The sequence below is a fragment of the Dermacentor andersoni genome, chromosome 11 (assembly GCF_023375885.2).
Source record: "Dermacentor andersoni chromosome 11, qqDerAnde1_hic_scaffold, whole genome shotgun sequence".
Lineage (NCBI taxonomy): Eukaryota > Metazoa > Arthropoda > Arachnida > Ixodida > Ixodidae > Dermacentor > Dermacentor andersoni.
The window spans coordinates 43022115-43034357 of record NC_092824.1 but is presented as its reverse complement, the minus strand read 5'-3'; the positions used below and the strand labels follow the sequence as shown (position 1 = coordinate 43034357).

At 51.0% G+C, this 12243-nt stretch overlaps 1 pseudogene; it reads left to right on the top strand.

Moving 5' to 3' along the window:
- Positions 1-1485: 1485 nt before the first annotated feature.
- Positions 1486-3973, top strand: LOC126517715 (probable ATP-dependent RNA helicase DDX5 pseudogene; annotated as a pseudogene).
- Positions 3974-12243: the final 8270 nt, after the last annotated feature.

The window sequence follows — 12243 nt, the reverse complement described above, 5'->3', positions numbered from 1 at the left end:
TGCACCTAATCTATGAAACGGAGTATAGGCGAAAAATATCGAAATCGGTATGCAGTCTTCATGCAGTCTTGGGAGGGGGGGGGGGGGGCACTTGCCCCCTCCCCACGCCGGAGTGCGGGGGCAAAGTTAGCGATTTGCCTCGCCCCCCACCACTGTCGAAAGCGCCCACTGTCGGCTGCACACTGGAAAATGCAACAAAACAGCCGTGGCCAAGTTGTCCTTCAACACACCGGCCCCTAAGTGTGCTTTTAAAGCGAAGCTTCCTTTGCCTCTCCTCCCGACTTTCCGCGCACTTCTGCTGCTGTTATGGTCTTTCTGGCACGCGCTGCTGGGTTTCTTGCAACACCCCGAGATGGCGCTCGCCTCCGCGCATCCAGGCCGGCGCCGCCGAGGCAGCATTGCACAGTTTTCTTGCGTACGGCACGTCCTGTGCTTGCTTTCCTATGCGACAGAAATGCTTGCGCTGGGCTGCGGAGGTCCCGTGCTGGGTTGCGATAGCGCGAACATTACGATCGTCCGTAGCATGTTGGCCACGTGTGCAGAAGGAGCACGTAAGTACGCGCCGGCAAAATGGCTCCGAAGCGTCCACTCGGCGTGGAGAACACCCGCAGGCCCGAAAAGAAGCGTCGCGCGAAATGGGAGTGTCTTCGCTACGCGGCGAAACGTGGTGGGCAGGCCGCGAACGTATGCTGGCTCGAAGACGTGACGCAAAGCAACGACGCTTGGCGGCCATGAAAGACGAGGAGCGTTGGGAGCACTACTGCCATAAGCGAGGAGCGCAAGAAGCGGGAGGAAAATAAAAGAGGCGGGGGGGGGGGGGGGGGGCGATGAGGAAATAGTGGGAACAATGAGAACTTTCAAGGCAGAAATTTCGGATGTTTTTCTATATATATTTAACACGGAATGAAGGGTTGAGAAGAATAACGTGTTTTTAAGCAGTCACTCTACTATAGAGGAAAAAAAAGGTGTACGGAGCACCGTTGCTGCAGAAGACGATGAAATGCCTCCAGTCACTTCATAGTGCTGGAGTTAATATTGACACGTGTACTTATCTTTATCGGGCAACCACGTTTCGCCGCCTAACAAATGTAATCGCACAGCGTGGGACGCGCCTGCATGTATCCGAAGTTTCTGGAAAGTTATCGATGCTTCTATCCGCTGTCTGTTGTCGCCGAACCTTATGTTATCTTATTTCATCACCTGACGCGAATGGTGTAGAACTTTGTGGCAGGCACGCGGGTCCGAACGATTAGTCTGGAACATTCGATGACTGCTCTATAAAAGCCGACGCGCTTGACCCGCTGATCAGATTTTCGACGATCGCCGACTGTGTTCGCCGCTTTCGTTGTGCTATAAGTGTAGCCTGTTTTGTGGGCACAGGTTCGCCCAATAAAATGTAGTTTTGCCTTTCCCAGTATTGCCACTGTGTTCTTAACGTCACCACCACGTGACAATATAACGATTCCTGATATTCTGTTTTTGGGAGCCTCTTCTCTGATGCATTGTCATAGGCACGTTGGTGCAGCTGTTGTGGTGTATAATTGAATCAGGACGATTTCCTCGTTAAATTCTTAAAATTTATCTGACTTCATTCCTTTAGCTATTCAAATTTTCTCAATAGCGATACCTTTCAGATTCTTGCCCAATCCCCCATAGTGGGTGTGAGCCACGCTCGTAGGCAAGCAGGCTAGAAGGGTCAGAGGCGACAACAACACAACAGCCATCACAGCCTTATTGCAATTTACAACTTCGTTAGAGACACAAGACGTCTGCCCTGTTGCATTTCCAAAATTATTTACAGCTCATTATTGCTTACATTTTTTTTCTTTGAAATTGTTACATGTTAAAATTATTGTAGCTGTCTTCTGATTTTTGCATTTCTTTCTCTCACGTGAATTCTACTTTTTCTTTTGAGAAGTACTATTATTATGAATGCAGATGCGAAACCGCTCGCTTCTTTGTGATGGATAAAATAACACATTGTTGGAAAACAAAGCAAAAAGAACTCGTGGCGGCGGACGAGAGAGATTGAAGAAGTTGAAGAAGAGATGAGCTCCGTGGGGAGGGGTTGAAGAGCGCAAATGTAAATTGTTCCTGCTAGTCCGAACAGGCGGCCGAAAAGTTTGGTACATAGTCGGACGCGTAGAGGGCAAGCGCGGATGCTCTGAACTCGCTGCTGGACGCTTCCCAACGGCAACTCGTAATGGCACAGAACGGGCTTCCAGCATTCGGTGGCTTCGCGGCACCGGCGGCAATGCCGAACGAAGGAGTTCCGGCAGGGAACATCAATTTCGTCCAACCCCAGTTCGGCTTCGGACTAGGCCCCTTCGGCATGGGACACGGCATCTTGCAGGCGGACACTGGAGACAACATCTGGGCGATGTTCGCGTTGGGCAGAGGTCAATCGGCCCCAACCAGCGGCCGGAACAGCCAGGTGGGACACAACTTACGCCCGCCGGATTGGAGTAAGGTTGACCTGCCGACATGCCACAAGGATCTATACACCGAACACTTCAGGACGGCCCTTCGATCGACCGGAGAAGTGGAGGCCTACCGGAAGGCAAACGAGATCACTGTCGCGGGACGCGGGGTGCCCAAGCCGATCCTCCACGTCGACGAAGCTGGCTTCCCCGACGTTATCAAGAAAGTCGTCGAGGCCCGCAACTCTGGCTCGTCGCCGACCGCGCTGCAAGCTCAGTGCTGGCCCGCAGCCCTCAGCGGCCGAGACCTCGAGGTCGTCGTTAGCGCCGCGTCGGAAGGGACGTCGCTGGCCTACCTCGTCCCGGCCATCGTCCACATACAGCACCAGCCCGCCGTGCTGCGCGGCGGTGCACCTGTAGTGCTGGTGCTGACAGCGACGCGGGAGCTGGCCCGTGAGGTTAGCACCACTGCCCAAGAGCTTAGCGGGAGTTCGGGAATGCGGACGGCGTGTCTGGTGTCCGGCAGTCCGAAGCAACCGCAGCTGAGGCAGCTGGAGGGAGGCGCCGAGATCTGCATCGCGACGCCGGGCCGTCTCGTGTCCTTCATGGAAGAGGTCAAGGTGAACTTGCGCCACTGCACGTACCTGGTGCTGGACGACGCGGACCGCATGGTGACGATGGGCTTCGGCAAGCAGCTTCGGACCATCGCGAAGAACACCCGACCGGACCGCCAGACGATCGTGTGCCTCGGATGCCGCACATTCGAGACGCGTCAACTCGTCGAGGAGTTGGCGAAGGACCACGTCACCGTCAGCGTCGGGACCCACGAGCACGATAACCGGCGAGTAAAGCACGTGGTCCGTATTTGCGAGGAGGCCGAGAAGGAGGAAGAGCTCGTCGCTCTCCTGAAGGACATGCTCGAGGAAGAGAGTGACAAGGCCGTAGTCTTCGTCGAAAGGAAGGACACGGTGGAAGACCTCAGTTCGAGCTTGCGCCTCCGAGGTTGGCCCGTCGTCGGCATCCACGGCAGCAAGACCGACCGAGAAAAGGAGATGGCCCTGAGCGCCCTGCGGTTCGGGAAGGCGCTCGTCTTGGTGGCGACAGACGTGGCGTCGAGGAATGTGCGAGTGGACAACGTGCGCATCGTCGTCAGCTACGACTACCCGAGCAACCCGGGCGAGTATCCGCGCCGCTTCGAGCGTGCGGCTAGGCCCGACGGTACGGGTGTGAAGTACACGTTCCTGAATCCCAACGAAAGCGCACACGCCAGGGAGCTGATGTGGTTTCTCCGAGAGGCCAAGCAGCCGATACCGGCGCAGCTGCGTAAGGTGGCGAATCGACGCGAAAGTAGGCTGCGCACTGTATAGCAGTCTTCGACGTGCTCGTATACAGCTGCAGGAAATCTTGGGGAAATCGCGACTCGCCACCGATAACGTCTGGCCGACCGTAATGACCGCGAAAGAGTGATCCGCACGTTGACAACTGGCGTGCACTGATTATAGCTCGAGCCATGCGTAGGATCATGCAGGCAATAAAACTAAATTCCACGCGCAGCACAGATGCCTTCTTCGTTTATTTAAAAACAACCGTGCGATAAATTCCAAACATGCATATTTCGTGTGTGACCTGTCGGCCACTTGGATAAAACAGTGCTCCTAAAGAAATCTGCTCTTGTCTGCTTTCTGGGTATTCTTGAACCCCTCGTCACCTTCTGACGTGTCCAGCACCATTACGGAATCTCCTTGGGAGCATATTTTCGCTGTTTTCCGGCATATGATAATCATAAGGTTTCTCCAGCTGCGACATTTCATTAGAACTAAAATTCTGTGATATTGCCGGCCAAAAATGTTGGTCGGAATATGAGGCACGCCATATGGTTGAGGGGGCTCCAGATTGTTTTTGACCACCCGGGGCTCTTTAACATGCACATATAATGCACGCGCGCGAGCTTTTTTTCAATTCCGGCAGCATCACAATGCAGCAGCCGTGGCGGCAGTCGAAACCGCGACCTCTAGCTGGACAGCGCAGCGTCGTAGCCGCTGCGCTACCGCGGCGGGTTCGCTCTTTCATCGGCGCGATGATTCACTTGAGTAAAGTTTGGGATAAGTTACGTGATAATTATTCGCATTGTTCATGACATCAAGGCTTCCGAGATCGGCCTGCTTTGAAAGGGAATGTGATAATGAGTGATGCGGCTATTGTCGCCGTAAACGTTGCTCTGCTGGTGCTTGTTCATTTTCGGTTGCGGTGCACTCCTGTAAACGACAATGTCCAACATACGCATTCGGGAACGCATACAGAATCATCATGATCGCGATTCTTAATATTTCGGTGTTCTGCTTCGACTTACTGCCTGACGGACCTCCATGCCACCGCTTTATCTAACGTAAGCGGTGAGTTTGCAGCGCTAGTGGCTGGTGCAGTCATGAATTGTCAGTCGTAATGATACGCTATGTGTGTTGCTCTGTACCAAGCGATGTTTACACCTGCGCTACCGATAGGCAAACACAAACCAATAAGTGCACGCAATATTGAATACGACAGTTTACCTACAGCGTTGTTTCGCTGTTGACCGCGCGCACACACACGCACACGTAACCTGAGCTAGAACCTCGTAGACAGCACAAAATAAGGCCTGTGCAGCTACAAATTCTTTTGCTTAGCTTTACCGGAGACCAGCCACACTTCCCGGCTCCGCTTTATGAGGTTAACCTTCGGCTAACTTCGTTACCGCCTGGATCAGATACTCACATGGTCAGAACAGTTTGACTTGCGCTCAGGGAAAGCGTCATTTTCATAGCAGAATTATTTGTTAAAGGGACACTAAAGTGAAACAGTAAATCAGTTAGGCTATAATGAAGCATTGTTTGAGAACCTTGGAGGCAGTCATTTCAACATAATAATTTGATTATTAGATGAGAAAATGAAGGTACAAGTGTCAGTATTTGAATATCGCGCCGAAACCCCACCGCCGCTACGTCAGCGTGACGTCAGGGATTCCAAAGTATGTTTTCGCATTTGGGCCACGCTGGCTGAATAAAGGTTCCCGAAATTTGCAATGTTTAATATTTGGTTCCTCTAGAACAGAATGTGGTCAATCTGTACTGCTATATAATTAAGCAGCCCCAAAACGTTGGTACACTCTTAGGCAAAGTTACACCCTTTGGCTTGCCCCTTCTGCCACACAACAATAATCGTTATCTGCCTTGACGCGTTTCCTTTCTTTAACGCTGCGAGCCCGGAACTTTCCAGTAACGAACGGCACGCGCGTTATCAGAAGGGGCGCTCCAAAGGGTGTAAACTGTTCTATGCTGATAATGCGCGTGCCGTTCGTTACTGGAAAGTTCAGGGCTCGCAGTGTTAAAGAAAGGAAACGCATCAAGGCAGATAACGATTATTGTTGTGTGGCAGAAGGGGCAAGTCAAAGGGTGTAACTTTGCCTAAGAGTGTAGGCCCTAGAAGATGCCATCAAAATCCATGACATCACAGCGACCAGGTGCGGGAACTTCAAGGAGGCGTCGCCTCCCGTATTTCGTTCTTGCGATTTTTCTGGCTTACCAAGCGTCTTATCGTTGTAAGAGTGGTGTTTTCGGCGTTGTAGGAAGGTAATTTACTGATGCAGACGAAGTCATTTTTCTATTTAGTGTCCCTTTAAGTATATATACAGAGTGTTTCAGCGAACACTTTAAAAAATCTGTAAAAGTTGCCTGCGGCATATGTCACAATTCTAGTTTATGAGCCGGTCTACTCGAAGCAGCGGACAATACTTGCACAAAAAATTGAGATCCAAAATCGACTACTTAACAAGAATTCACTAATTAACTTTTTTAGCTAACTATCTGATGACCCATATTGCAATTTACAAATTCTAGCAGTGGACTTCGCAAGGCGGATCCACTTGGAACGAATTCTCAGGACGACACCAGTTTTGAGATATAAATTTCCGAACTTTGCGGAGAAATGCATTGGCGTTCCAGTTAATGTGTTAACAAAACGTCGTTTCGTGCACTGAAGCAGACAACTAACTGGAACGCGAATGCATTTCTCAGCAAAGTTCAGGAATTTATATCTCGAAAATGGTGTCGTCCTGAGAATTCGTTCCAAGTGGATCCGCCTTGCGAAGTCCACTGCTAGAATTTGTAAATTGCAATATGGGTCATCATATAGTTAGATAAAAAAGTTAATTAGGGAATTCTTGTTAATTAGTCGATTTTGGATCTCAATTTTTTGTGCAAGTATTGTCCGCCGCTTCGAGTAGACCGGCTCATAAACTAGAATTGTGACATCTGCCGCAGGCAACTTTTAAAAAATTTTGAAAGTGTTCGCTGTAACAGCCTGCACTTCGAGGTGCCTGTTTTTCAACTTGTGCAGTCAAGCTTTGTGGGGTCTCAAGAGCTCTTTGGAACAACGCGCATAATACATTAGTGCAGACAAACAACGGGCATATATTACACCGTCCATACTGACACGTGTACTTGCTTATCTTTGTCTGGTGACCGCTTTTTCACCAGCTAACAAAGGTTAAACGTTATCGACCAGCGCAGGACGCGCCTGCATGTATCGGAAGTTTTTCGAATGTTATCGATGGTTCTATCCTTTGTTTGTTGTCACCGAAGCTTCTGTAATCTGATTATATGCACGACGCGAATAGTGTAGTATTTTCTGGAAGACACGCAGGCACCAGCGATTATTCTGGAACCTTCGATGACTCGCGTATAAAAGTCGACACGCTTGCCCCACAGATGAGATTTTCGAAGATCGCCGACTGTGTTCGCCGCTATCTTTGTGTTTTGAGCGTGTAGCCTCTTTCTCTGGGCACAGCTAGGTTCGGCCAATAAAGAGTTTCGTCATTCACAGTTTTGCTACTGCGTTCCTCACCGTCACTACCGGGTGACAATACGAAAAAGCCGGCAGATCCCTTGCCCTAGTGGTAATCGATGTTATGCGAAGCACTGTGCGGGGGAGAGCCTACCAAGGCTCTCCCCTCTAACGAAACGACCATGTCAGCACCAAGACGTAGGCGGCTGTTTCATGACCTTGTTAGGAATGGCCGGCCGGAGTGGCAACGTGCCAGCTATTTCAGCCTGCTGCACGTGCTTCGACCGACCCGTGGTGGCGGCGCCCCTTCAGAGAACGAGCGAGGACGACAACGCTAACCGACCATGCACCGCGTTTGGCGCCCCGTGCATTGTTGGTTAATTTGCCGGGTCGTCATGGTCTCTCTGCGGCAGGGGGAGCCTCCCTGGCAAAAGGGTGCGTTGCGGTACGGGGGCCCCAGGATTCGTCACAGTCTGCTGACACACGTGGCGACTACAGGAAAAAGGCAGCTCTGGAATTTAGCGGCGCCGGCTGGGGTCGGACGTGACCAACTGACTATGGGGACGCGGGACAATGGATACCACGACGGCTGCGCTGCAAAGGTCGTCTACCTTCGGAGAGCACTGAAACCTGTGCGGCACGTGTATGTGAGCCCTCCTCCTCCAGAAGGGCGGGTCATCTTGAATGACGTCGAACTATGACGTCGAGCGGAGTGCTTATAAGCAGCGACTGTCGGCTGCTAGTGGGTGCTCGTCGTCGTGCTCTGTGCTCGAAATGTACTCGTGAGCTGTGTGCTCGATTGCTGTATGTTTTGTCTTGCGGGCTCCATTTGGGAGCCACGCTAGACTGTGTAAATGTATCCCATGTTCAACTGTAAATAACATGTAAATAAATCCTGCTTGCCAAGTCCTGTCCTCTCAAGTTCCTCGTCAAGGTCCCCCCTACAGCTACGACCGCCAAATCCAATCACCTACATGACGCGCATGCCATGAAATTCATGTCATGACCTACATTTATGTTCGTCATACACTGTTGTGCTAGATAGATAGATAGATAGATAGATAGATAGATAGATAGATAGATAGATAGATAGATAGATAGATAGATAGATAGATAGATAGATAGATACTGCTAAAGTGGCAAATGGTCGGCAAGAAATGCTTTGAATTTAAAAGCCAGCTAGCCGAATTACTCGACGAATGGAACCTGCCGATCGATCGAAGCTATAATGAACCTATGAAGTTCGAACGGCTAAACGCGGAACGATATCGGGCGAAGTCGTTCACGCGGGTGCAGTCTCACGAACGGAGGCGCATCTGAGCGATCATATTCGTCCATGGATGTGCCCCGGTCCGAAGCCTTTCGCAGGGTTCTCGCGCCAAGACATAACGTGCCGACCAGCAATCGCTGATCGACCAGGTTGGACGGGCGGCTAAGGCCAGTGGGGCTCTCGACTAGGGCTCCCCCTTGAGGAAAAATTGGCAGTGGCTTAGCTCGGCTATGCCAGGATACACGCAGCGAAAGCTAAGGCAAAACATGATTAGCCTTGGTTAATCTTGATTGCAAGGCCAGGTTAGTCTGGTTGTCTTGCTCGGTTGCGGCGTTTAGCCAGTCGTTCGGCGCGCTGTTCGTCTGTTTCCTGGACGATTCGCTTCCTCTTGATCTCGTTCCGACGTCGATTCCAGGCCTCCTCCTGCTTATCAGAATTGTCGCCGTCCATACTGCCGCCTCAACCGTGGTTGCGGCGCACGCGAGCTCTCCTTTTCAATCATCCGACATGTTATCAGCCATGTGACGCAGCTGGCGAAGCGAGCGGAGGCGAGTGCAACGACGAGAAACGCGGTGAGACGTCATGTGCCTCCTCAGAGCACCGCCACGGCGAAATCGCAAGTTCGTGGCCAGTAAAGCTTTCACTTTAATATTCTATTTTGATAATTGAATAAAGTTTCTCTCTTTCTCTCTCTCTATGTTCGTTTCTATTTCTTAGTGCCCCTTTAAATTTGTCTTCCCCACAAAAAGACATTTAGTTGGGAGAAGACCGCTTCTGTCAAAGTAGCATAAGATGAGGAAAATACTTTAAAAAAATTAAATTATGGGACAGTTTGAGGGCCAGAAACAAAAACGGTCTCAAAACAGACACAAACAAGCGCCACAGGCAAGCCACGTACCAACAAGCACGACCGCAAACGGTACCAAAGCCGCAGTGGGAGACTCCGGATTCATTTTGAGCACCTGTGGAGTTGTCTAACGTACACCTAAATACGAGTACACGAGCGTTTTCTGCATTTCGCCCGCATCGAAATGCGGCCGCCGCTGCTGCGTCGAATCCGTGACCTCAGCAGCGCAACACCTTAATTAACCACTGGGCTACCGCATCGGAAGAAGGAAAATGTTGGCTGCAAGCGCGTTGATAATAAACCTTGCGAGACTTCTCGGAAATCGCCCCGCCCCAGCAGCGCCTCCGCTTTGATTGAAGTTGAAAAAGCTTTAAAGGGCAACTCCGCGGCGATTTATATGTGCCAACCGATGTCAATGGAATTCACTGGGACGTTCCTCGATACACTTTCGTCGTCGTGTTCTAAAAAAAAGTACGTTTGAGAGTTACACGCAGAGTATGCTGGGATCATGCCGCTGGACAATAACGACGAGAGCAAGTTGTCGTTTTTTTTTTTTTTTTATTGCGAAAGCAATACGGCCCATCGGTGGTCGTGGTGCCTCCTTACACAGCTGCGCGTCACGTGACCGTGTGACGTCACGCTAGACCGAGAGACGGGGCCCCGGCTCGCGGCATCGATGGTGGAGGCGAAGACTTGCGCCCCGCTGCTGCGACGCTACCGAGAGAGGGCGCTAGTTGGTGTGACCGAGTAGAGTTACTGTATATGCTACCACAGCATATACAGTAACTCTATGACCGAGAGACGGGGCCCCAGCTCGCGGCATCGATGGTGGAGGCGAAGCCTTGCGCACCGCTGCTGCGGCGCTACCGAGAGAGGGCGCTCGCGGGTGTGACGTCATGCTAGGAGGATAAATGGGGCTACAGCTCGGCTCCTCGCAGTGGCCGGCGCGCTGCCTTGCGCTATGTCGGGTGATGTATAGCCATAAGTTCAACAAAGGGCAACCATGTCCGCACCATCAGCCGAACCAAAAGCAGCCAAGGGTATTGCTTTCGCAATCTTCCAGGCTTAACAAAGCTAAGCCTTCAGCCATTTTTTTTTTTTATATTCTATGACGAGAGCGTGGAGGAGTCAACAATAGATCGTGAGCTAGTGTTTGACGTGAGAGGTAGCAGTCGCTAGAAGTTGCGTTCCCTGTGGACGGGGCAAGTGATTGGGGGGGGGGGGGGGGGCTCAAACAAGACGCAACAATTAAAAAGAAAGTTTGCTATCAGTTTCCTCGTGACAATGCTCTTCGCGAGCAATGGGTTAGTGCTATTTTGTTAAGCTTATCACAGTCGCCGACTTCGTGCATCTACTGCTGGCGGACCTGAGCGACTGATCCGAAGCGAATGAAGCCATTGGGATGGGCGCTGGCTCTCGGGGTGGAGGGTCGAATGCGAACGGCGATTCGTGGCTATTGAATTCGTCAGAATCACAGCCGTCTCTGTCTCACAGATCCGACGAGCTGTACGTTGCAGGTAACATTGCCACCCGAAGTTCCGGCGCGGTCACGAATCAGCTGAGCGTCTGCTCTTCGCCGGTTTCGTTCGCGAGACCGGCATGCCTTGCGCGCCTTCGCCGCTGTGGTGTACCTCCCGTGACTTCACACGAAGAGGTTCGTTCGGCTGCTTGGTCCCGATTTCGTTGTCGCGCTTTTTTTTTTTGCTTACTTAAAATTATTTTCGAATTTGCGGAACAATTCCGCTGTCAGACACGTGACAGAGGGGTCTCGGGGGACCTAATTATTCGATTATCTTGACATCGTCAAAAAATCGACGGAGTTAATTGCACTTTAAACGCCCTTTGCCGTCGTCTCCAGCTACATCTTTCTAGGTCATTCTGGCGAAGGCCTAGACCTTATTCTTTTTATTGCGATGCTACATGGACACCCCAGGCGAATAACCACCTCGCCGTCGGCGTGAGGTTCGTCCAGTCCAAGTGCGATAAGATCGCGTTCGCGCGCCGTACGCTAAGGTGCGAGGGGAAGCGTGCGAGAATCAGCCGAGAAGGATGGCGGCATGTTGCTCGCCGTCTTCTCACACGCGCAAGGGTGGGGGGTGCAGGTTAGAGCGCATCTCCTCTTCTAGTCCGGCCGTGGCTGTGCATGGCATAGTTATCGCGGCCAAGCGCGCCTCATCTTGGAAGTAATCTGCGGTGGCTACAAAGCTTAGGGCTAATTGGTTCGCGTGCGCTGCATTATCACGTGCCTAGCTCGCGCTGAAGCGAGAAGCAGCGCGAAGGAGAATTCACTCGCCGCTGCTGCCGCTCTTTGTGACGCCAACGTTGCGGCAGCGAGTGTCCGCACGTTCATCGAATGAGCTGTGTTCGTGTTTGCCCGCACGGCACGTGGCACCGTACTTGTTCGAATGTTCACTGCAATTTACACGGGCGACAAAACTGCGAACGAACCTCGCTTCGCGTGTTGTCCAATACTTAGCTATCGTATCAATGCTTCGCCTTTCGGGCGAAACTGCCACTTTTGTTCTTTTATATATTTTTCACTAATTAACAGGACATCACTGTTTATAATTGCTGGTGCTTCCCCCCCCTCACCGCTTTTCAAATAGTTAAGAGGAAAAAGAATAACTAAATCAGGTTACACTATACTTTCAAAACTCTATTTTCATTAATTTTGTGGTAACAGATTCATTATTACAAGAGAAAGTGGAGATCCAAGTTCAATTTTTCTCTTTTTATCTAGTGCCAGAACCCAGGAACCAGTACAAATGAGCGTTGTCAGGGATTTCAAAGCATAATTTCATACTTGGGCACTTTAGGTTCGGTCCTTGACTTAAAGTGCAATGCATCTCACAGATAACTTTATTTAGAAGGATAACTTATGAATATGT